General features: G+C 36.5%; 1 pseudogene; it reads left to right on the forward strand.

Annotated features, from left to right (window-relative positions):
- Positions 1 to 3,004: 3,004 nt before the first annotated feature.
- Positions 3,005 to 4,003, forward strand: LOC122750041 (annotated as a pseudogene).
- The last annotated feature ends 21,233 nt before the right edge of the window (positions 4,004 to 25,236 follow it).

Consider the following 25,236-nt stretch of genomic DNA (forward strand, 5'->3'; position numbering starts at 1 on the left):
AACATTTCTGCCAAAATTAGATTGTTCACTAACATATCATAGAAAATTTGAATAGTTTCAAATGCAAGAATGTTTCCAACTGGCCTGGCATATAGTAAGCACTTAATAAATGTTTATGGAATTGAACTGAATTTTTTTTCCCAAAAAAAAAAATCCATTGAAAACCAAAACTCTCTTCCCTGCTGTTTTCTTCCTTATGTTACTAATACATATCATTTCAGGGCAATGATCAACCACAGGAAGCACCCACTCACTAGTCTCCACCTCCAGGCAGAAGTAATTGTTGATTGCTCTGGCAGCCATCAGCTCCTTCTGAAAACATTCTCTTCAGAATGTCTGTCTATCTGTGGTGTTTCCCTTCTGAAGGAACAACTACATGAGGTCTGCACTAGAGTTCCCTATTCACCACCACTTTTTTCCTGAAGCACATGCTTTGTCTCTTCCCTCTCTGTTTCATCCTCCACATTGATGCCAAAGTGGTGTTCCTGAAGCAATAGTGTGAGCCTATCACCCACTCACCCCTCTGTGCACAAATACCCCTGCTCAAGAAACTCTGGGACTATTTGTTGCCTCTAGGAAAAACTATGAACTCCTCTGAATTAAAATCTCTTCATAAGCCAACTACAGCCTAACTTTCCAGGTTTAGTATACTTTATTCCACTTCACCAAACTGGCCAATACAATTTGTACCTCTTATATAACAAGCCCCAGGAATAGTCTCTGTGCCTTTGCAAGGCTGCCCTCTCCCATCTAGAATGCCCCCTTCTCATCTATGCCTCTTGGAATCCCTACCTTCCTTCTCAGATGAGTGATAGTGCTACCTTCTAAAAGGGAGCTTTCCCATCATCTCAGGGCTATTTCCTAACCTCCTGACATTATTAATTGTTTCTATTTTTATTTGTTTTCATGTCTACAGCTGGTTTTCCCACACTCAAATGCACACTTCTTGAATGCAAGGACTTTATTTTTTTTTCTTTTATTCTCAACAGCACAGCATCTGGAATATAGGCACTTAATAAATGCTTACTGAGTGACTGAGGGATTGCTGGACATTATAGAGATAAAGATCAAACAAAAACAACTTTTGCCTTCAGGAGGTTTTTATTCTACTGGGACACAAGAAAAATCACAATTTAATTCTGTGGGATAAATAACATGGAAACCCAGGAATATATACAAGATAAGGAATGCTGAAGCTTGGAATTCGTGGATTTATTGCCAAAATGTTTTGATCGCTACACAAATGGAGAATGAAGACTATTTGTGCCCTAAGGATGAAAAAGGAATACCATACAGTAGCAAATGAATGTCCTAGTTGCTGAGCTACAAGAAGTCTCTCAATGTCTGTGAAGACCCCATGTCCACAATGCATCTTTATGAAACAATTTCCTCTACAGAAGAGTTTTCTGCTCCCTTCTTGGACCAGAATATGTCTTCAATACCACAGAAATATTAAATAAGATCTCTTTCTGTCCAGTTTGCACAAAGAACAATCTAAAATGGATATGTCCAAAAGTAAGAAAAGTTTAGCAAATATTAACTTTGATACTGAACAACTATGAACGAAAACCTTCAGCCTACTCCAACTAGAATGAAACACAGTTAAATGTAATCAATATTGAACTTTGTCTTACACTCTTTGTTTTAATAGCTAGACATTTTATAATCTGGCTATTTGATTCTGTGGCATATAGGTTGCCTTATCTATAGTGCAAACTGCTCACAAGCCATGTGGACTCTCAGTATCTACCAGTATCCTCCATTACCCATAGAGGAACATTTAATAAATGATCAAGGATGAGCATGGAAACAGAATCCCAGTAGCATGCCGCTGCAGTTATTATTTGAAGCATATTTTTAACATAGTTTTTATTGACTTATTGCTTTACCTGGTATTTGCCCAAGCAGAGTATAAGTTCTGGAAGGCAAGAAGGTTTTTTGGGGGTGAAGTGTGCTTTTTTTAGTCTTTATATACCCAGCATTTATTACAAAATCATAGTGCTTGCTGAAAATAATTGAATCTATTTGAAATAGCTCTTACCCCTATGAAATAGGAGAAATTAAAGGGTAAAAATTATTGTGTAAATGTGAATGCATTAACAGAGCAATGGGTACAAATCAAACATACCTAGATTCAAGATCTAAATAAAGATCTGCATAGATGGGGAGCAACTATGTAGCTCCATGGATAAAGCACTGGCCCTGGATTCAGAAGGACCTGAGTTCAAATCCAGCATCAGACACTTGACAATTACTAGCTATGTGACCTTGGGCAAGTCACTTAACCCTCATTGCCCCACCAAAAAAAATATCTCCATAGATGATTAATTGGATCAACATTTACACTTCATGACTCTATATGTTGTAGAAAAAGTCATTATGATTTGGTCCACTTTTAGCAACAGAATACAATTGACTAGTGAGCTAACTGTGTCTAGCATTTAAATTGCAAAGAAGTGAAATAGATTGTCAAGAAAAAATTCACAGTCTCTATTTGATTAAATGCTAGATATTGGCATAATGCAGCTTTTTTTTTAAAAAAGTGTCCAATGTTTAACAAAGATTATTAGAACATAGAACTAACTAAAAATATCCTACAAATTGAAGGAAGAAAACTATTTTGAACAAGTTTACCCTTGCATTCTTAAAATTAATATAGTATAGAACATAAATAAAAAACTTTATTAGTTCTTAATTTTATAAATTGCTTTGGCTTTTAAATAAATCCAATACTTAAATCCCCCCTTTTTTGCAAGTTAAAGAGTAACTTTATAGCTCTGACTAGATTTCTGAAGTCTTATTTTTTTGAGGACTGGATCAGCTGTGGTAAGGTAATTGACAGTTCTCAGATTTTTACATATAAACACTGTGTGTCAAAGCACTATCTTGGTTAGTGTTGAGGGATAAAGAAGAGAAACTGGGGGTATGAATCTGGGAGCAGCAGTCTCACATCTAATGCTGAAGTCTTGCTGCCTGACCAGCAACCGAGATTACCCTAAAAATGGCAATGACTGTCCAGGATCAGCTGGTTGTGAATGTCCTAAAGGAAGACCAGGTTCCCTATAACAAGATCACTGTTGTTGGGATTGGTGCAGTTGGCATACCATGTGCCATCAGTATCTTAATGAAGGAACTGGCTGATGACGTTGCCCTAATTGATGTCATAGAAGACAAACTAAAGGGAGCGATGATGGAGCACCAACATGGTGCCCTTTTCCTCAAAACACCAAAGATTGTTTCAAGCAAAAACGACAGTGTGACTGCAAACTAGAAGCTAGTTGTTGTTACTGCTAGGGCATGTCAACAGGAAGGAGAAAGTCATCTTACTTTGGTCCTCTGTAATGTGAATATCTTTAAATTCATCATCCCCAATATTGTTAAATATAGCCCTAATTGCAAGCTGCTTATTGTTTCCAATCCAGTGGATATTTTGACATATGTGGCCTGGAAGCTAAGTGGCTTTCCTAAAAATCGTGTTATTGGAAGTGGTTGCAATCTGGATTCTGCCTGTTTCTGTTCCCTAATGGGGGAGAGACTTGATATCTATTCTTCTAGTTGTCATGGCTGGGTCATTGAGGAATGTGGAGACTCCAGTGTTCCTGTGTGGAGCGGTGTGAATGTTGCTGGTATCTCTCTGAAGAATCTTTACCCTGCTTTGGGAACTGATGATGATTCAGAGAATTGGAAAGATGTGCATAAACAGGTGGTTGAAAGTACTTATGAGGTAATCAAGCTGAAAGGCTACACTACCTGGGCCATTGGATTGTCTGTCGCAGATCTGACAGAAAACGTTATGAAGAATCCTAGGAAAGTGCATCCAATTTCCATCATGATTAAGGGCCTGTATGGCATTAATGAAGATGTCTTCCTTTGTGTCCCCTGTGTCTTGTGCAGAATGGCATTTCAGATATGGTAAAGGTAACTCTGAATCCGGAAGAAGAGGCCTGTTTAAAAGAAGAGTGCAGAGACTCTTTGGGGAATCCAGAAAGAGCTACAATATTAAAACCTTTTTAATGTGCTGCCACTTTACTGTCTAGAGAACATGACAGTGGTTAAGGGATTAGATATGATGTGCTTTTCATGTAGGTCAAATATTTCCTCTGATTTGTGATTGAACCCCAGAAATGTAAAACCTATGAACACACTCTAAGTCTCTTCCTAAACTTAGAAATGGGAAAATAGTAGTGTGACTACCATTTGTTAAATCCCGTTGTTTGCCTAGTGATGCTGAATATGACTTGTACAGTCTTGAAGTAGTGGCTGTGAAGCAGAACCAGCACCCCCAGGTGCCTTGTAGGTGCCACAGGTTCCTGGAGGTCCAAAAGACAACATTCCTGGACACAAAACACCACACGGTAGCAATACTTAGTTAATGCGTTGATAACTTTTGTGTTCCCCTCCATTAGGGCTCTCCAGCATGGCCCCATGGATCACCTTTCCAGAGGACCTGATTTTGTCTAATATATATCTGCATGTATGTATGTGTGTATACACATAGACATGTACATGTGTGCATGCATGTATGTAGATATATATACATATATCAATAGTTGTAAATGTCCATATTATAATTTAAAATCTATGTATAATAATACAATCAATTTCTCTATTGTCATACTAATCCAGATACTGAATAAACAACAAAAAACTGATTTAACAAAAAGAAGAGAAATTGGGGTAGGGAGAGGTTTAAGTAATTTTCAGTCTAATTATACAACAACTGATGATATGAGTATAAGGGCACAGTATAATCCTCACAACTCTGGGAAGTGGTGCTGTTATTATGCACATTTTATGGGTGAAAAAAACAAAGAAGGCAAAGGTTAAGTGATTGACCCAGGGTCCCACTGCTAGTATGTGTCAGGGGCAGGTCTTCCTGGCTCTTGGACAGGCTTTCTACCCATTCTACTTCTGGATGCGATTATGACCAATTAAGTGACCAAATAAAATGATATGGTCACATCTATTAAGCATATTCATTCCCAGAGTATTTTTATGATATAATTTCTATTGTCACTTTCAATTCAAAACCCATTCCCCAATCAACACACCTGGAAATTTTCTTTTTGTTGGTTCTTCAACCAATGTGAGAAAGTTGCCAATAAAACCATACTATATAATTAATCATCCCTTAATCTGAAAATTATTAGTCCATACACAGAACTATATAAGCAGAGTATTCATGAACTAAAGAACAAAGGTGTTTGATTTGTGCATGCCTTTCCTCTATTAATTACCACAGAGCTTTCTTTATACAACCTCCAAACAATGAAAGATTCAGTCATAAAATTCCAGTTCATATGAATGAAAGTTTTCAAATGACCTTTGATGTAAAAACCAGGCATTTTTCTCAATAATCATGACTAAGTTATAAATAAAAAGAATTAAAATTAGTTTTAACAAGATACCTCTTTCATGCAAACACACTATAGCACAAAGCAGGAAGGAGTGAGTATATGTCACCAGCAGAGAATGAGTTCCAATGTGGGAATTTCATTCTAGTTTTCCTTAATACCTATTAAAGTTATGCTCTAAAATTCAGAAAGAGATATTAAATAAGTTTTTATGATTTCTTTTTTATTCTGATTAAATCCTCTCTCCCTGAGCTCTCAGAAAAGGAAGGTTTACTGGACTTCTTGAATACTTTTACTTACTTATATCTTTTATTTTTAACATATAGTTCAAGATGCTCTCAAAAAAAAAATAAGGTCCATTATCAGAAAACCCAAAGGAACCTGTATAATTCATCTAAAATCCTTAATGATTATGACAGTGTCACAACATCTATTCGCAATGGAGAAATAATACTTGATGACAATTGTCCAGATAACTCAGACCAAAACAAAATTCCCTTTTACCATGAATATCCAGGGCCACCCAATAATATTAGCATATCTTGATATTTTAGACATTTGATGAGTCAATTATGCTAATAGCTGTCTAAGTACTATACTTCATTCTAAATATGTAGACACTTTTGTAATGATAGCATCTAAATTCAGGTTCAGCACTGATGCCCCCCCTTTGTTACACTTACTTGAACTAGATTTCATTTGTTTCACAACTGTTTTAATTGTGTAAAACATGTTTAATATCTCAGCTTTTTTTTTTCAAGAGAAGAAGTATACTGCCAACATGATATAGTAGAAAGAACACCAACTATACCCATACTCAGGACACCTTGACACTAATCCCAGCTCAGATGTCAATTAGCCAAGTGGCCATGGGAACTCGGCCATTGGCACTTCAGTTTCCTCAACTCTAAAATGAGGAGACTGAACTAGATGATTTTCCAAGTTCTCTTATGGTTCTACAATCCCGTTATTATTAGAATGCTGTATTTTTCATTTAATGCTGAATTTTCAGGAGGGCCTTTCCTGTCAGGTTTTTAGAATTATCTCACAGGAAGAAAACATAATGGGAATGTGCAACAACAGCACATCAAAGGATGCCAAATAACTAAGTTTAGCCATCTATTTACAAAACTGAATTTTACATAAACTAATTGGGGTTTTAATGGTTAAAAGTTTAGTAAAGTTCTTTAGTTTTTAGTAAAAATTCTTAGTAAAGTTCATTATTTTTAGCTAGCTCATAAGTAACAACTTTTCAAGGACAGTAGAAATTGTGAGGAATGAAAAGAAGGAACAGGAGGAAAAAGAAAAGAGGAAAGGAGAAGAAAAGGGGAGGGAGAAGAAAAGAAGGGAGTAGTTAATCAGAGAAGAGAAGGATAATCAGGAGAAGGGGAGGAAAATAGGGGAAGGGAGGAGGAAGAGGAAAAGAACTGAGGAGGAAGAAAGTAAGAGACGAAAAAGAAGAATAGGGCTAAAAAGAATAGGGAGGATGAACCAGAGGAGGGGAAACAAGGAAAGAATAAAAGGAAAGAGGGAGAAGAAGAGATGAACAAAGGAATTGTTTTTAGAAACATGAAATGTTAAGAAAGCTTTATAGTCATTAAATAACTAAAGCCAAGGTTGAAGAGAAACCTTGGTATGATCTCCAGCAATGGGCCATGATTTTTAAACATACACACTCATATATAATATGCCATGCCTGCTTCCATTTGTCTTCTTGGGTTATTTTTCTGTTACTGACACTACCAAACAAGATGCCTCCTCTCAAACTTGCATTATTAGCTTTCACATATAAAAGAGATCTGGTTTGTTTAAATGGAATATTTTCTCACCACTTTGTGTTGTTAAATATCTTAATGGAGAGATCTTGGAGAATAAAAATATAGTTTACTATGCCTGCATGTCAAAATAGGTCATGGGACAATTCAAAAGAACATCAAATTAAAGAATCAATGACATAACCATAGCAGTTTTTGTTAGTATGCCCATTTTGGCACTTAATTATAATCGGTCTTTCAATCTGTTGCCAATATCTCTTTGGCTTATGTTCCCACCCAAGATTTCTCTAGGGAATATCATAGAATCATAGATTGAGAGCTAGAAAGGACCTCATAGACTATCTTGTTCTGAACTATCATTTTACAGATTAATATATTGTTTCTTCTAATTGTTTCATTTTTCTCCTCAACTATCTGATAATATTTTTAAAGGAAGGGCAGGGTGTATGTCACATACAGCTTAGCAATTACCATGCACTGCTCAGTGAGTTGTTTTTTAATTGAACAAAGTAAGATCAGGAAAATTAATAGTTGTTGTTTTTTTGTCAATGCTTCTCAATATCTTCCTCAAAGTCCGCTATCTAGATATGTGAATCTTACTGAGCAATTTCAACTGATTCTGACAATTGTGAATGTCCAGGAATGGTAAGATCTTTATCAAAGTTTTGACTGAAAAGACTATTGATCTTTATAGATACATATGAGAAACTGGGAATTTATTTTGTGTAAATCCTTAGAAGCAAAATTATCTTTTAAAAGAAAATAATTATATCAGATAAAGAATTAGTTTGGGGGACAGCTATGTGGTGCAGTGGATAAAACACGAGCCCTGGATTGAGGAGGAACTGAATTCAAATCCAGCCTCAGACACTTGACACTTACTAGCTGTGTGACCCTGGGCAAGTCACTTAACCTACTTTACCCTGCCCAAAAAAATAATTAATTTGCATGTTCCTTGTCTCTAAAATACACACAAAATATAAACAATTAAGATATAGTTAGAGATAGACAGTCATACAGACATAGATAGATAGATAGATAGATAGATAGATAGATAGATAGATAGATAGATAGATAGATAGAAGATAATTTAGATAGGCAAAATTCATTTGCCTGGTATATTTAATAATAATACAGTTTTGTCATGGAGTAGAAAGAACATTGGACTTATAGTTATAAAATTTGGCTTCAAATTATTTTTTTCACATATTTTTAGCTAAGTGTCCTTAGGCAAGTCATTTATTCTCTCTAGCCTCAGGTCACACCTCTATAAAATGAGTAAAATGGAATAGATCGAGGATTGGCAAACTATGGGCCAAGGGCCAATTACATTTGCTGTATACATGAGCTAAGAAAGGTTTTTACACTTTAGCTTGTAGGCCATTCTTTGTTGTTTGTTTGTTTGTTTTTGCAGGGCAGTGAGGGTTAGATGACTTGCCCGGGGTCACACAGCTAGTGTCAAGGGTCTGAGGCTGGATTTGAACTCAGGTCCTCCTGAATCCAGTACTGACGCTTTATCGACTGAACCACTTAGCTGCCCCCTTTTGTAGGCCTTTCTAAAAAATTGTGGCAAGCTGGATTTGGCTCTCAAGCTGAAGTTGTAGATTGTTTGACTAGATAATATCTATACTTCCCTCTAGTTCTGATATACCATGATTCTCTAAGTATCTAACTTAGTATCTCATTTTTCCACTTACATGTATATGTAAAATATGAGATTATATGCAAAATATGTATATGTATATTTAGAGACATGCATTTATAATTATATTTATATGCACACATATACATATTTCATGTGCATTGAAGATTCTATTCCCCCTGCCTGACATGCCTTTCCTCTATTTTTTGACCAAGCTTACCTTTCCTTAAAGATAAAATTTAAATGCCACTTCTTTCAAAAAGCCTTCCTTAACCCACCTCAATGCAGGTAATTTCTCTCTCTTCTGAATGCCTATGATTCCTTGGTCTGTTCCTCCCTTTTGATACTTGTACACATACTATCCCCATGTACTCCAATGTTAACAAATAATTCTTCATCTGCATATCTTGTAAAACATATTTTACTTTCTGGAGGCCAAGAGCCACATGTTAGGTTATACTTTTCTGTGACTCTCATAGCACCTTATATTCCACAATGCTGCAAGTAAATACTAAAATTCTTGTAGGATGAAGTGAGTGAATGGGCCTATACTATCAGATTCAGTCTTTAAGAATCTTAGCATATGGGGCAAGCTAGGTGGCTCAGTGGATAGAGTACCAGCCCTGAAGTAAGAAGGCCCTGAGTTCAAATCCGGCCTCAGACACTTAACACTTACTAGCTGTGTGACCCTGGGCAAGTCACTTAACCCCCAATTGCCTCACCAAAAATATATATATATAATAAATAAATAAATGTTTCAACTGAATAACTAGGCAATATTTAAAAAAAAAAAAAAGAATCTTAGCACAGTTCCAAAGGACCCACTATGGAAAATGCTCTCCAAATCCAGAAAAAAAAAAAAAGAACTGTTGAATCTGGATGCAGATCGAACCATGCTATTTCTATTGTTTTTGTTGTTGTTGGTTTTCTTTTTTAAGGTTTTTCTTTTTTGCTCTGATTCTTCTCTCATAATATGACTAAAGCAGAAATATGTTTAATGTGATTGTACATATAATAACCTATATCAGATTGCTTGCTATCTTGGGGAGGGGAGGAATGGAGAAAAATTTGGAACTAGAAAGCTTATGAAAACAAATGTTGAAAACTATCCCTAAATGTAACTGGAAAATAATAAAATAAAATATTTATATGGTAAAGAAAAAAAAAAAGAATCTTAGCAAAGAAAGGTGTTGTCTACTCCATTTGCATTATGTTCATGTACAAACCAATGGGCTAACTCAGGCAGACATTTCACAAAATACAATAGATATCAAGACTCAGAAAGTCTGAAGATAACTAATCAATTTAGATTAAAACATTACTCAAGCAGACCTTCTTTTTTGTGCAGCATCTCAGATTTAGAAGTTTTTCTAATAATTTTCACATTCCAAATAAAGAATATTCAAGTACCTAGTATCATGACTAAGATGACTTATAGCCATATACTATCCATCCATCCTTCCTTCTCTCTAGATAGATAGATAGATACACACACACACACACACATACATATATAGGTACACAATACATATATACATATATGCATATACACGTATATACAAATATATATATATATATATGAACCATTCCTGAGAGTAAAATATCAAGATTGTGCACTGTATGTCCTTGCCAATACTCCTGCCTTTAGTTTTCCAATGTTGTTCTGACTTGCTTAATGCAAACCAGCATTTGTTTGACAGTAGAGTCTACATTATTCATGGATTAATTATCCAGAGTTGGGGAAACTCCAGCTCTCAACTTCATTTCACATGGTCTGTTATGCCAGAAAACTGTATTCTTATTTGTGTTACCAAGGATCATAAGATCAAACATTTGGAGATGGAAGGGACGAGAGGGGTCAGAAAATCAACCCCCTAATTTTACATGAGGAAACTGAGGCCTAAGAAGGTTACACAGAATGGTTACACATGAAATGAAGTTGCAGTGAGATGTGAAACTTTTTACTCCAAATGCAGTTCTCTTTTCACTCTACCATAGGTCTATCCTTATAGAATTACAACATAATTTTCAATGTCTTAAACAATAAAATCCTGAAAAGATGTAGATGTAGATGTAGATGTAGATGTAGATGTAGATGTAGATGTAGATGTAGATGTAGATGTAGATGTAGATGTAGATGTAGATGTAGATGTAGATGTAGATGTAGATGTAGATGTAGATGTAGATGTAGATGTAGATGTAGATGTAGATGTAGATGTAGATGTAGATGTAGATGTAGATGTAGATGTAGATGTAGATGTAGATGTAGATGTAGATGTAGATGTAGATGTAGATGTAGATGTAGATGTAGATGTAGATGTAGATGTAGATGTAGATATAGATATAGATATAGATATAGATATAGATATAGATATAGATATAGATATAGATATAGATATAGATATAGATATAGATATAGATATAGATAGATACATACATATATATAAATATATACATATATATAATAGGAATGTTACTATGTTACTATGTTACTCAATGACAAATTGATCTCTTTATGTGCCCCAATTCTCTCTGTGTGTCTCTGTTTCTTTATCTGTTTCTCTGTCTCTGTCTTTCTGACTGTCTGTCTCTCCCTCTCAGGCTGGTCTAGTGATTCAGGTTCAAGGGATAAAATACAATGATGCACTTAGGCAACATAAAAACTTTGATTAAAAACAGCTTTGTTAATTAGAATTTAAAAGAACATGTTTAAAGGTTAAAAAGGTTTGAAAGGATACTCCTTTGATGTCACTAAGGAAAAGACTTGAAAACCAGTTGAGGCTTGGGAATAGCCTGTGCCTAGATCCTTTTATACCTCAAGCATTTAGGCAGCAAAAATGCAGCCTCTCTTCCAACCCTTCTACCCTTAAAGAAGCAGAAAATCCCTGCATGGGACAGAGAAGGAGAAAGCAAAAGGAGAGAAAAGCTGCAATAAAGAGGGGGCATAAATAAATCTCACCCTCAGAAACATATACGGAAAGCAGCCAATCCCTCCTCCCAAAGCAGTCTTTTAAATTCACTGTACTTATTATCCATGTAAAACCAGTATGGCACCTGCAAGAGTCCCTCTCCTCTGGCTTGCTCCTATCCATCAGCCTTGACTGGGTTGTACTTATTAGATTCTCGGCTAAAGTTCTACTCCACTGTTTTATTATGGCACAGGAAATGCTCCTCTCGCCCTCCACCCCGCCCCCCCCCAAGACTGAACCTTCCCTTATTACAAAGAAAAACAAGGAAACCAAAATAATTGATACAGTAATTACATGTGACAGGGTATTCTATATTCTGCCCTGGTAATCCCCCACCTCTCCATCAAGAAGTGGATAGTGTGCTCTTTTATCTGTTCCACTGGAACAGATAAATACTTCACATCCAGCTTCTCTTCAGTGATCATTTCAGTTACAATATGTTGGCCACTATGTATTTTATACTCTTCATTTTGGCTATTTCACTCTAAAAGAGTTCATGCAGAATTTCCCATGTTTCCCATACTTCCTCATAGTCATTCTTTCTTATTGCACAATCATGATGTTCATATAGCAACATTTTTAGCACTCACTTTGTTTAGGGTTCTTTGCTTTACCAGAAAGAGGACTAAACTTGAAAATGTAAAGAAGCATTTATTAAGCACCCATTATGTACCAAGTACTGTGCTAAGTGCTATATAGTTATCCTTTGTATCTATCTTTGGTTTCCTGGTGGGTGAATATCAATAACTAGATGGTAAATCACTGGTTTGTTTTATTTGTTGTTGTTTTGGTTTTGTTAGTGAGGCAATTGGGGTTAAATGACTTGCCCAGGGTCACACAGCTAGTAAGTGTCAAGTGTCTGAGGCCGGATTTGAACTCAGCTACTCCTGACTCCAGGGCTGGTGCTCTATCCACTGTGCCAGCTAGCTGCCCCGGGAAATCACTGGTTAAAAGGTATGAACAGGGGGGCAGCTAGGTGGAATAGTAGATAAAGCATTGGCCCTGGAGTCAGGAGTAGCTGAGTTCAAATCCGGCCTCATACACTTGACACTTACTAGCTGTGTGACCCTGGGAAAGTCACTTAACCCTCATTGCCCTGCAAAAAACAAAAGCAAAAAAGGTTGTGATAGAAGGTTCTCCATGGCTGTGTCAACAGAATACCATCTCTGGTGGGTCTAGTGAAGAGAAGGAGGAGGACTGAGGAAAAATGAAGGGACTAAACATATTCCTTTGCTTGGCACCTGCTATATACCAGGCATAAGCACTTTACAAATATCTCATTTGATCTTCATGACAACCCTGCAAGGAAGATGCTGTTATTCATTGTACAGTTGAGGAAAGTGAGGTAGAAGTTAAGTGACTCACCCAGAAGCATACAGTTATTGTCTTCGGATTAATCTGAACTCAGGTCTTCCTGACTCCAGGCCCAGAGCTCTAGCTACTTCAGGACTTCTAGAATTAACCGGTTGATTACTGAGAGCCAAGGACTAAGTACAGAGAGCTCTATCATCAGGTTGGCTATAGGGTGATAATTTTTTTAAGTCACAATTCCAGAAGACTATCTATTAAGTTACAGGAAGTTATAATCTATGTTCAGGATGAGAGTATCTGCAATAACAAAATTATAGCTGCTTAATGTGTCAATATACAGACCTAGATATTAAGTTCCAATACATCTGTGCAGTTACATATGTTTGATGAGATTCTACAACCCAAAAAGGGAAGACAGTCTAGAGCAGGCAGGCTAGAGGTGTGCTGAAGCATGTCGGTGAAGGATATATAACCTATAATTCTGCCCTCTGGCCACTGAGCTTCTGTATAAATCCAATGAACAAAGATGGCCATTGCTTATCTCTCTTACCAGCAGCTACACAGCTGCAGAACAAATTGCCTCCAGCTGCTAAGGCATCCTCACCTCCCTGGGGTCTAGTCTTAGTCAGCTGCAAGAAGACTGACCTAGACAAAGGGGAAAGACAGACCATTCTCCTACCTTACTCAGACAAGTGTACTACTCAATTCTGGATCTTTTAACAAAAAACACGATACAGTTTGGGATGCTCAATTTAGGTTTTTTTCATAACATCAAAGACAAGAAATTTTTCAGAATATGAATTTATTCTACCAAATGAGAAAGTACTCAGTTTTTGTGGTTTGGGTTTAGGTATGTATGCAGAATTTCTGTCTAATGGAAAACCAAATTGTCCTTCAAGCTAGAATATTTGATAAATCATCCTAGATGATTCTAAATTGATAATTGGCATTTGGTTTCAAGTGTCTTAAACAGGAGTCTCTGAGACTCGGTTTCCTCATCTCTAAAATGATAAAGTTACACCTGATCTCTAAGATCCTCTTCATTTCTAAATTCATGATCCAATAATCCTGTGAAGCCAGCTACATGTATATGGAAAAGAACAAAAAAGTTATTTAAAAATTAATAATGTTTCCTATGTTCAAAAAGGGCTATAAAGACACTTAAGGAAGGGAAAATCCAAAAATGTGCTAGTTCCACTTTATATCTTTTTGAAGAAGTTTGAGGCATTTTTGAGAAATATTTAGAATTTCAGGGGGAATTCCTTTACTCCTCATTGAATATTTTAAAAGAACTTATACGATTTTTGAAGTATTTAGTATTTTAAAAAAATAAATTAAAAACCTTCCCAACTTGCTGATTCTTCAGTTTAAACAAGTTTCTCACAGTTTCTTTGATGAAGCTCTTTGACTTCAACTTTCTATTTTAAAATGTTGTTTCTTTGTTTCTTGAAACCACATAGCTCTTTCCTCAATTTTTTGTAGTTTTCCTTTCTTCTCTTTTTTCCTTTCTTCCCTTTCCCTAACACTTTTAGTTTCTGCTCATGATTTTTACTCCCAAATCAAGCTTTGCTCTACTTATTCCTTTCACTTTCTTTAACTGCTTATAATACATATATTCTAGATGCCAGATTCTCTTTCTGATTGTTTCCAAGTCCTACCTGCCTCGGGGAGAAGACCCTTCCCATCTCAGTTGCCAAGATATCTGCTCCTAAAAATCCAGGCCTTTTCCATCTTGAATACTTCTTTGTCTATTTGTCTTCTGCCAGTGCTTCCCTCATTCTTCTTTTTCAGTCCAATTTCACTATTTTATCACCCACAGCTCACATCCCACCAGATCATTTCCTTTTCCCTTTCCAGACTTTTAGGTAGGCCAAGAAGACCCACCCAAAAACTTTAGATAAGAAAACAAAAAGTTTTACTAAATGTGTGTTGTTCTTTAGAAATTAATTGAGCTAAAGAGATTTTAACATTTCCAAAAATGTGTGTTCTGAGCCACTCTAAAGCCCTGAGGAGACATCATAATGGGAGGAAAAGATTGACCTGTCTTATACCTTAAACAGACATTTCTGAGAAACAAATGAATAATCTCTTTATCTTCTTGCAAGCAGGAAGTTATATGTGGGGAGGGAGTAAAAATATGAAAAGGGAACTGGTTCTTAATGTTGAAATACGAAAATAATTTTTGAGAGCTATTTCAAATTCATTCTGGCAAAATTTCTCTACACAATTTGTGGTATATTTGACCATACCCAATTTATAGTCACATTCATCATCATCAGTTCAGATTAACTGAACATATTGGTCAAATGACACTCTACACTAGCAGCTATGGAAGTTTATAGAGTCCAGGTTAGACAATGTTACTGCCCCGATGAGATTACTAAATTGAATGTAATTATTTTTAAGACAACCCTCTGAATCTCATGCACAGTTTCAAAAGAATTCAGTAATTCAGCTTTCCAGATGACACTTCACCATATCCACCAGAGGCCACCATATAAGATGGACAACAAATACCATACAAAGCCTAGAAATGAGACTGGTATCAAAAGAGGTTAATATCTCACTGGCCATCCCTTATGACATCCCTGCATATGGATGGTTTAGGATAGTTTCTGGTTGAAGGCAAGAAAGCATGGACATGGCAAGGTGGCATAATGAGCCTGTGCCACAAAGGAGGCACATCTACCTTCCCTGGAACATCTTTAACCACTGCTATCACCACTGGCACTATATTCCATCTGGCTAACTGAGGGGATTTGAGACATACTCTGTAGGCACAAAACTATACCCTACTCTATGAAGACACAAACTGAGACCTTCATCTCCACTCAGAATGAGAAACCTTAGTCTCAGTTTGGAACCTTTTGAAGATCTCCCAATTTCCACAATTGCTGTTGTATTTGTTCCACGTGGGGAACAGGTTCTCAGTAGATCAATTCCACTTGATCACTTGACCACTGATCCTGTAGCAACTGCTGATAAATAATAAAAATGGAAATGGATTGGGGTGAACACCCATATTTCAAAGCATCCTAGATTAGAACTTGAAGGGCTATCAGAGGTCATTCAGTTCAACCTTTTCAATTTACTAAGGTGGACACTAAGACCCAGAGCGGTGGTGAATGGTTTGTTCAAGGTGATCCTCTGATTACAAATCTTGTGCTCTTTCCAGCTCTTTCTGCCATACCATCCTCTCCATAACTAGTAGGTACTCCATGATCAATACACACGCACACACACACACACACACACACACACACATACACATGTGTGATCTTGAGGCTTCAAGGCATGAAGAAGGTAGCTTTTACCCACAAAAATGTGCTGTGAAATCAAACTATGGGAGGCAGTTGGAAAGATAAAAAAAAGAAACAATAAAATGGGACAAACATGAGCTTTTCATTTTATGTATCCTACCTAAAACTACTCCATCTGCTATTCCAGTTTTATCAACAATGGGGGTCAACCACCTAAGAGAAGGAGCAAAGGTATCCTCCCAAGTCCTAGAAGAATCTCAATATTTTTCCAATTTGCATGCCAAAATCCCACTCTTCTTCTGCACACAGTGGCTGCTATAAGTACCAGAGCTTCAATAATTGAATGCAGCCAATTACCTGAACAAAGTTAGCCTGTTTCCAAAACTGAGTCCAAGACAGAAAGGAATACCAGCATCTCAGAAGCGTTTCAGAGACTTCAAAACTTCAAATACATTTCAGATGAGAAGTGAATAAAGAAAAATCTACAGCATATCCATTCACCACCCTGGGATTTGGGGCTTCTGAAGACTGTATTCTTTAAATTAGAAACAGAAAGATTAGATCAGGGGTTTTTTTGGTTATTTGTAGTGGGCTACTAATTCTTTTCATCAGGCTTAATTCTTCAATGTGTCTCACTCATTCTCTTACAATTAGTTAAGCATTTATAAGAGAGCATTAACACTAACACTTATTGGTTACTAGGATGCCATTTGGTGTATCTCATCCAGAATCATTTGTACTCAATAGGGAATTGTCATGGCTGTCTGCTGGCCATGTCCATCAGGCAGATGTTGAGCTTTATCAGTACTCAGATGAATAGGAGAGGAAGTGCCTGTTCTGACTGGTGCTTTAAAAAAAAATGACCTGACGCATATGATCATAGAATGAGAGGTGAAAGGTAGCTCAGAAGCCATCATAGACCACACAACCCCTTCATTTTAAGAGGTGAGGAAGGGGCAGCTAGGTGGCGCAGTGGATAGAGCACTGGCCCTGGATTCAGGAGGACCTGAGTTCAAATCTGGCCTCAGACACTTAACACTTACTAGCTGTGTGACCCTGGGCAAGTCCCTTAACCCCAATTGCCTCACCAAAAAAAAAAAAAAAAGAGGTGAGGAAACTGAGGCTTATAGAGGTTGTGTGCAAATTCATTTACAAATTTGTAGTTTGGCATTTAGATAAGGGAGTTACTAAATACTAGACTTTTATCATATACATGACCAAGGCTCAGCCACAGGGTTGTTCTTCCCTCATATCTATGCACACATGCATGCGTGCATGCATACATGGACACAAGCATGCATGTATGCATGCACCCATAGGTACAATTCAGGACAGCTCTATTTTAGCCTTTTTACTACCACCTCAAAGATGTGTTTGATGTCCATTTTAACCTGATTTTCCTTGTCCAGAAATTTTTGGAAGAAGAATCAAGGAGCTTATATCGCCTGATTTGCCAAAGCCCCAGCACCCCTCCCTTGCACCTCCAAAGAAAAAGTCTCTGACTACAACAGTGGAATGTGAAAGTCCTCCAGCAGCCTGAAAGAGTTAAAGCTGCTTCCCAAATACCTTGATACTGGGGGATGACTTAGGCACCGGGGGAGACCCAATCTCATCCATTGATTCATGGGGCCAATTTCTATTTCTTTAAATAAAAAACGGTATATCAGTAGAGAGCTTAAGGATAATGATGGAACATTTAATATTAAGTGAAGGGAAAACCGGGGCGAGGTGGATGAGATTTGAAAGACTTTGAAGTCCATGTGATGAGGGATTTGATCATTTGCCTTTCACCTAGAATACAGAATTAAGATGACTTTGGCTCCAATGAGACGCAGGGGGACTGTGGGGGGATTGAACTCTTTAAGGATTTAGAACATGTCTACAGTTGTCTCTGCCTTAATTACATGAGGGGAAAGCTTTTATTTCAACTCTGGCCAAGGAAACCGTGGTCATGAAACTGTTTTTATTTGAAGAAATGTTTACTCTCACAGGAAAGGGGCAGGACTCTGCACAGTTGATGAACCAGCAGTGCGCTAATTCTCCATGAGCAGAGGTAGGGCTCCAAGTAACGGGCACGTGGAGGATGCCAAGATTATCATGACATCAGGGTCACAGATCATATCCACGACCTCACTGAAAATCTAGAGAAATTGATGTTTACAGAGCTATATGACACTGCCATTAAAATTCTAAAGCCACTATCCAAACAAGCCTAGATCCCAAGGCTCTCATTTGTATAAAACAATGAATGAGATGTTAACATTTAAAAGACTTCAAAAGCAAACACTCTTTAGAGATGCATTTTGCTGCTTTATAGCACCTCTCCCCCCAAACCATTGCACACTGATACATGTGACTTCATCTCTCCAAAATGGCTAATGTTGACTTAGATCTGATGAACAATACCCACCACCCAATAAAGAGCTCAACACCAGGGTAAGAGCAGACTTTTACCCATGTTCAGGGGGGCAGGTAACAGTTTGGATTGCCATGGGATTTTTGCTGCCCACAAAGATCAGGACAAATGTTGATCACGAGCCCATCCAAAAGATTATCACCCTCAATAAACCACACTGCTTTCCAAAGTTCTGTATTGGATGGACTGAAGCAATGTTGTTAGGATCTGACTGCTTTGGAAAGTCTGAGATAATCCTGAATGATCACAGACACTATTACTTAATCAATAAAAACTTCATTTAGCAATTCTAGCATGAACTAGATTAATAATATATGAGGAACCAATGAATACAGCAGGGGATCTCGGAATCAGGAGACCTAAGGTCTAGCCTCAGCTCAGTCACTGATTTGCTGGGGAACCTCCCACACTTGAATGCCATCCCCCAGGTTTTTCCTCTCTATAGTGAAAGGAATATGAGCTAATGACTACATGTGTTGGGGGGGGGGTTCTGTAAGGATTAATGATTTGTAAAACATAAGGCTCATGGAAGACAGTATGCAAATAAGTCATAACTTTGTTTTAACTTCCTATTTATTTGTTGTTCATGTCTGCTTGGTACTTTTCTAAAGATACAATCCATGCCACGATTAAAATCTTTTTTAAAAAAATTGTTCCTAATAAGGGCCCAATTTATATTTTTTTCTTATGTTAAATTCATGAAAAAGATTTTGGAGATGAGAAATATGATTGAAATCCTATTAAAATATTGCCTGTAATTCATTAGAAGGCACAGTAGAAATATTTAAAGTCAGACAACCTGGAAATAGGGAAGTTTGGAAGGGGGTAGCATTTGGCTGGGAAGGGGACTGAGTGCAGATTTGAATATTTTTATTTCAGAATGTCTCCATTTGAAATATCTAAAAGGCAATTAATGATGCAGGACTAAAGATTAAGTGAGGCTATCTGTAGTCAGTCAACAAGCATTTTTAAGTGCCTTCTATGTTCCAGGCACTAAGCAGATATATAGTGGTTAAAACCAGGGCAGTCTATGAGGATTCCAATACAAAGAATGTCAAAAGAGACTGAGAAATACTAGTCAGGAAGGTAAACCAAAGAAGAGTAAACCCAGCAAGGAGAGATTATCCAGGCAGAGAGGGTGGTTGATCAGTAATGCCAATTGTAGCATATCGGTTTAAAAGCAGAAGACAAAGAAATGACTGCTAGCTTTGGAAATGAAATGATCACTTGGTAAGTTTGGAGAGAGCAGTGAGTTGAATGATGAGGTCAAAAGTCGAATTACAAAGGGATGAGGATTAAGAGGGGAGGAAATGGAATCTGAGAATGTCATTTTTTTTTTCAAGTAAAAGTTTTAGATCTTGGGTTCTTCACTACATTAGGGATTTCTTAATGAAACAGACCATATACATTTTCTTCTTAGAACCCCTCTTCATAGTTTCAGCTTGCACAATAAGCATTTGTTGTATTTGGGTTGTTCTATTTCGAGTTGTTGGAATCCCATAAAAATTCCACCTGTTAATTACAGGGCAGCTAGGTGGCACAGTGGTTAGAGTGGTGGGCCTAGAGTCAAGAAGAACTGAGCTCAAATCTGACTTGAGATTCTTACTAGCTGTGTAACCCTGTGCTAGTCACTTAACCCTGTTTATCTCAGTTTCCTCATCTGTAAAATGAGCTGGAGAAGGGCAGGGAGGTGGTACAGTGGATTGAGTACCATCCCTTGAGTCAGGAGGACCTCACTTCAAATTTTACCAAAGGAACTACCTGTGTGACCTTGGACAAGTCACTTAATTCTCCTATTGCTTCAAAAAATGAGCTGAAAGGGGCAGCTAGGTGGCGCAGTGGATAAAGCACCTGCCCTGGATTCAGGAGTTCCTGAGTTCAAATCTGGCCTCAGACACTTGACACTTACTAGCTGTGTGACCCTGGGCAAGTCACTTAACCCCCATTGCCCCACCAAAAAATAAAATTAATTAATTAAAAAAAAATGAGCTGAAGAAATACTTAACCACTCTACTATCTTTGCCAACAAAACCCAAAATGGCATCAGAAAGAATAGGACATGCCTGGAATGACTGAACAACAAAAAGGAATTACAGCCTTTATTTACAAATCTGACTAAATAATATTTAAATTTTTTTAAAATTAAAATTAAAAAAGAAATCTGATGACTGAGTAATTCTATGAAATATCCCAACCCTAATTTGGGGATTAAAGTATTCATAGCAACAGCCTTATAGATGCAAAAAAGTTGATATATCATTGACTCTGTATGAATATTGTGAGAGACCCCAGTAATTAGCTGAATAAAAGTCATTGTCAGATGAATTCCATCACTGTAAATAGATGCAAAGATGTTGTTGCATATCCTTCATTTTTTGAATAAGACATCACAGGGTGATATCTTAACTTGCATGTGAATTGTATTTGAGTGAGGCAGAGTTGCACAGTAATCAGTCTCATTATTTCTTACAGATTCATCAAAGTCCAATGGCAATACAAAAGTTAGTACACTTGGTGATGGGCCCAGGATGCACTGGATAATCTTGGTACCATTGACGTCTGACCAAGCTCTAAGCACTCCATAGCACCTGCTTCGGTCTCTTTCATGGTTGTTAGAACAAATTGTCCTCATCTGCCCATTCTGCCAGAGAAAGTCTTCACATGTTTTGGGTAGTCGTACCCCTAACTCATAGGTTTGAGGCCTGTAAGTTACCTTCAATCTGGTTTATCCAGTCTGGGGAAATGGTTTACTGGGGTGTGGCTGCTGCTTATGCTATAGCTTCTTGGAGCCACAGGTGAGAATTGGGTGAATCAAATGAACACCAAAGGAGGATGAGCAACCCTCAAAAGGGCTAACCAAGTCCTCATACCAGAGGTGCTTGTCCTCCATGGACAGATTCAATTCAATTAATTCAAAAATTATTTACGTAGGAGACATATTAAGGTCTAAGTGTAGGTTATTTTTTTAAATAAGGTGGGGGGGGAAATCACTAAGATAACTAGAAGAAAAGAAGAAGCACCTTGGAGTCAAATTTATTTTCAAAATATTAACATCTTGCACACAAATAAATATTTGTTGAATTGGTGAAAATTGCTCATTTTTTAAAGATAGATTGATTAGACTAGTGTATCCCATGCTTCTATAGGGATAGGGAAATCCTAGTGAAGAAACTCTACTAGTATAAATAGTACCTACTATACAACTGTAATCTTAGATAGTATCTTGAGAGACTAAAAAGTTAAGTGAATTACCCAGAGTCACACAGCTAGTGTTCATCAGAAGTAGATCTTTCTGACTCCAAGATCAGCTCACTATCCATTATTTCATACTGTCTCTATTTTTTTTTAAATTTTAAAGCAAAATGCATAAGCATTGTATTGGATAGTTAATTAATCTGAAATATTCACCAGCCAAAGACAGTGAACAAAGCTACAATGTATTTTTCCAAAACTTCTTATAAATAAATGATCTTAGTTCTGTTCTGGAAGAAACTGCCCTCTTAGAAAGCATGAAATAAAATTCAGTTTCCAAATTCACTGTCTTGGCGGGGGGGGGGGGGGGGGGGGCATTCACTGAAGAAATTTGGTTAATTATTTATTCAATGTTAGGGGCAAAGGTTTTATAATGCAAACTACTGCCCCCCAAAATAGAATCAATTCTCAGATTCATCATCCTTAACCCTTTGAGAAAGTCTAAATATATTCCACAGAGAAAAAGCTATATTCTTGGTATATCGTTTATCCAATTAGCACCCTCTGAATGTGTCTGTGATATGTAACTCCAGAAAACAAGTACACTAATCTGGAAAGCTATGAGCTTAAATATCATATAACATTTCAATATTTCTTATATTTAAGCATATCAATTTCTGCATACAAGAGGGGATAGCACATCATATATTATAATATAATGCAGGGTTTGAAGAACAACGGCTTCCAATTTAAAAAATAAGACACCCTCCAGCTGAAGAAAATTCTCACATTACAATATGTTTAAAAGAATCTATTCCAGTTGTGGTTGGTTGTCTATGAGAAATCTTTTTCACAAAAAAAAAAGAACATTCCCATGTGAAAGTCTTTCTAGTATGAGAGAGAGAAAAACTGTATTGCATTTTATACAAACTAGGTGAATTCAAAATGATGGATCATTTCAAAAATATTCATTATACTATTTACTTACATAAATGTGGTTGTATAAAAAGTAAAAAAAAAAAGGAATGCATTCACAATTGGTTTAAGTAATTTTCTCTTGGCAAACCACCATCTAAAACAGGGGCGTCATGGCGCCACAGAATTCTGAATTGTGGTAGAGTATCATCAGTACACATGGCATTAATCTTTGTCTCGTTGCAGGAGACACCCTTGCTTGCATTAGTGGGCTGCCTCTTAAATGTAGGATGGTGTAATGTAACTCAGGTTTAAATAACACAATAAATAAGATCTATTCTCTTTAGTCCTACTCACCAAGTTCTCTCCAAATCCTTTTGTTAAAATTGTCCAGTGTTTAAACATTTGTTCTGATTATGTTCATTAACATAAAAGAAAACTCAGACTCAACAATAATGACAAATGTTCAAAAGTATGAGAAAGGAATTATTCTAATGGGTTAATATTTTTTAAAAAGTCTCTGAATTTAATGCTCAATATGTCAGGCAATGGAGACTTAAAAAAAACCAAACATATGTATGTGAATGTAGAGTATAATTACTTAACCCATTTTCTAGCTTGTCTCTTAACAAACTGACAGTCCCAATATTTTGGAGATCTTACTGTTTTGTATCAGTTTTTTCTCCCCAGTGACAGGGGGAATATTTAGCTGTCTTTAATCTCTTCTAATTAAAAAATGTTTAAAGAAGTCTTAAAGCATTCTTTTTCCAAATATAGATACTTTTTTTAAAAAGAACAGACTTTTTCAAGTGCATTTTTTTTATATTTTCTATTGAACTTAGAAACATTCAAAAACTGTCCCCACTGAACATAATGTCTATTTAAGGAAACTGGCTATTTATGTGGAAATATGATGAGGGATGATTTAGATAACCCACACTCAAGGCCAAAATAAGGATCATTGGGACTTTTACTGAAGAATTTAATGGAGGCTAGGCCAAAGGTAAATGACCTTGAAATCCCCAGATGTAGCCTCAAATTGGCTTCAGTGCAAGCATATTATTAATGCAGATGCCTAGTTTATAGCATTGAAAACCTTGGTATCACCCTGTACAACCAAAGGAGGGTTATATGTATAACCAAATACACTATACATGTACTTATAATTTTTAAACTGAATTTTAGAAATCCATACTTCAGTATGGCACTGACAAAAACATGATAAATTCTTCCTGTGCTATATAGCAACATGGCATTAGTGTTTAAGTAACTATCAAAGTACAGTATTTTAAATTAACCTTACATACACTTATTAATTCAGTTAGTAAATGTTGTTTTCTCTGATGGGTAACATAGCCTTTAAGAGGCACCTAAAACATTTTGTTTTGAAGAATCTCAAAGTGTTAAATTTCTGCCAAGAGCTTCTGAAAATAGAAATGATATACTTCTGAAAACATACACATACACATACACGCGCGCACACACACACACACACACACACACACACACACACACACACACTACTCAGTCAGAAAGGAATTGTTTACTTAGTTTGTAGATTTGAAATCATTGGGGACTGTATTTCAGTATGGGAAATTTTAGTACCCTGTGTTGTTAATGCAAAATGAAGAAAAGAAGCATGGGAAGTTGGAAGATTGTGTTTTTGAAATGCATGTTTGGAACTTACAAAATAAAAGCTAGCATACCTCCTAATGTTAAAACATTAACAAATACTTTTTTCATATGAATAAAATCTGTAATCAGTTAGATAAGAGCAATGTGCCTTTTTTGGCATTTAATCAAACAATGAAATCACATACACATTTTCTGACACAAAAGACAAATGATGTAATAATCTGAAGGAGTTTCTCTATCTCCTTGGAACTTTGCATACTTGACTTGTTTTCCATATTTTGTGACTTTAAATGGTGGGAAAATTATATTAAAATGCTTGTAGCAGTTCCTCTAAACTAGCATCCTTTTTGTTTTATTGTATTTAATATAAAAGCAGCAATTATTTGATTTCAAAGTTATGAAAATATGTACCTTATGAGAAAACAAGCAATTTAAGCTTTAATTGGTGTCATTTTTCACAGAACTGGCAAGATTCTTGCATCCCTGGCATGTTGTTTTCTATAAAACTGCAGAGCTGCCTTCAATGAATGTTTTACGAATGGAGAAGTTGTTATATGAAGGTATATGCATAGATGCCTGGAAATATAAGATTTCTGGTGGGAGTTATTTACAAAAGATGTATTTTATTTGTTATTGTGCATATAACAATCCTTTCTTATTATTTGAAATGTTTCTCTCTTCCCAGGAAGGCTGTTCCTAGTTCATGGTTATGAAAGTATTAGGGTTCCTGTCTAGAGTAGAAAGGAACAGTATGCTTTGATCTGGGG

Source organism: Dromiciops gliroides, chromosome 3 (assembly GCF_019393635.1).
Source record: "Dromiciops gliroides isolate mDroGli1 chromosome 3, mDroGli1.pri, whole genome shotgun sequence".
Classification (NCBI taxonomy): domain Eukaryota; kingdom Metazoa; phylum Chordata; class Mammalia; order Microbiotheria; family Microbiotheriidae; genus Dromiciops; species Dromiciops gliroides.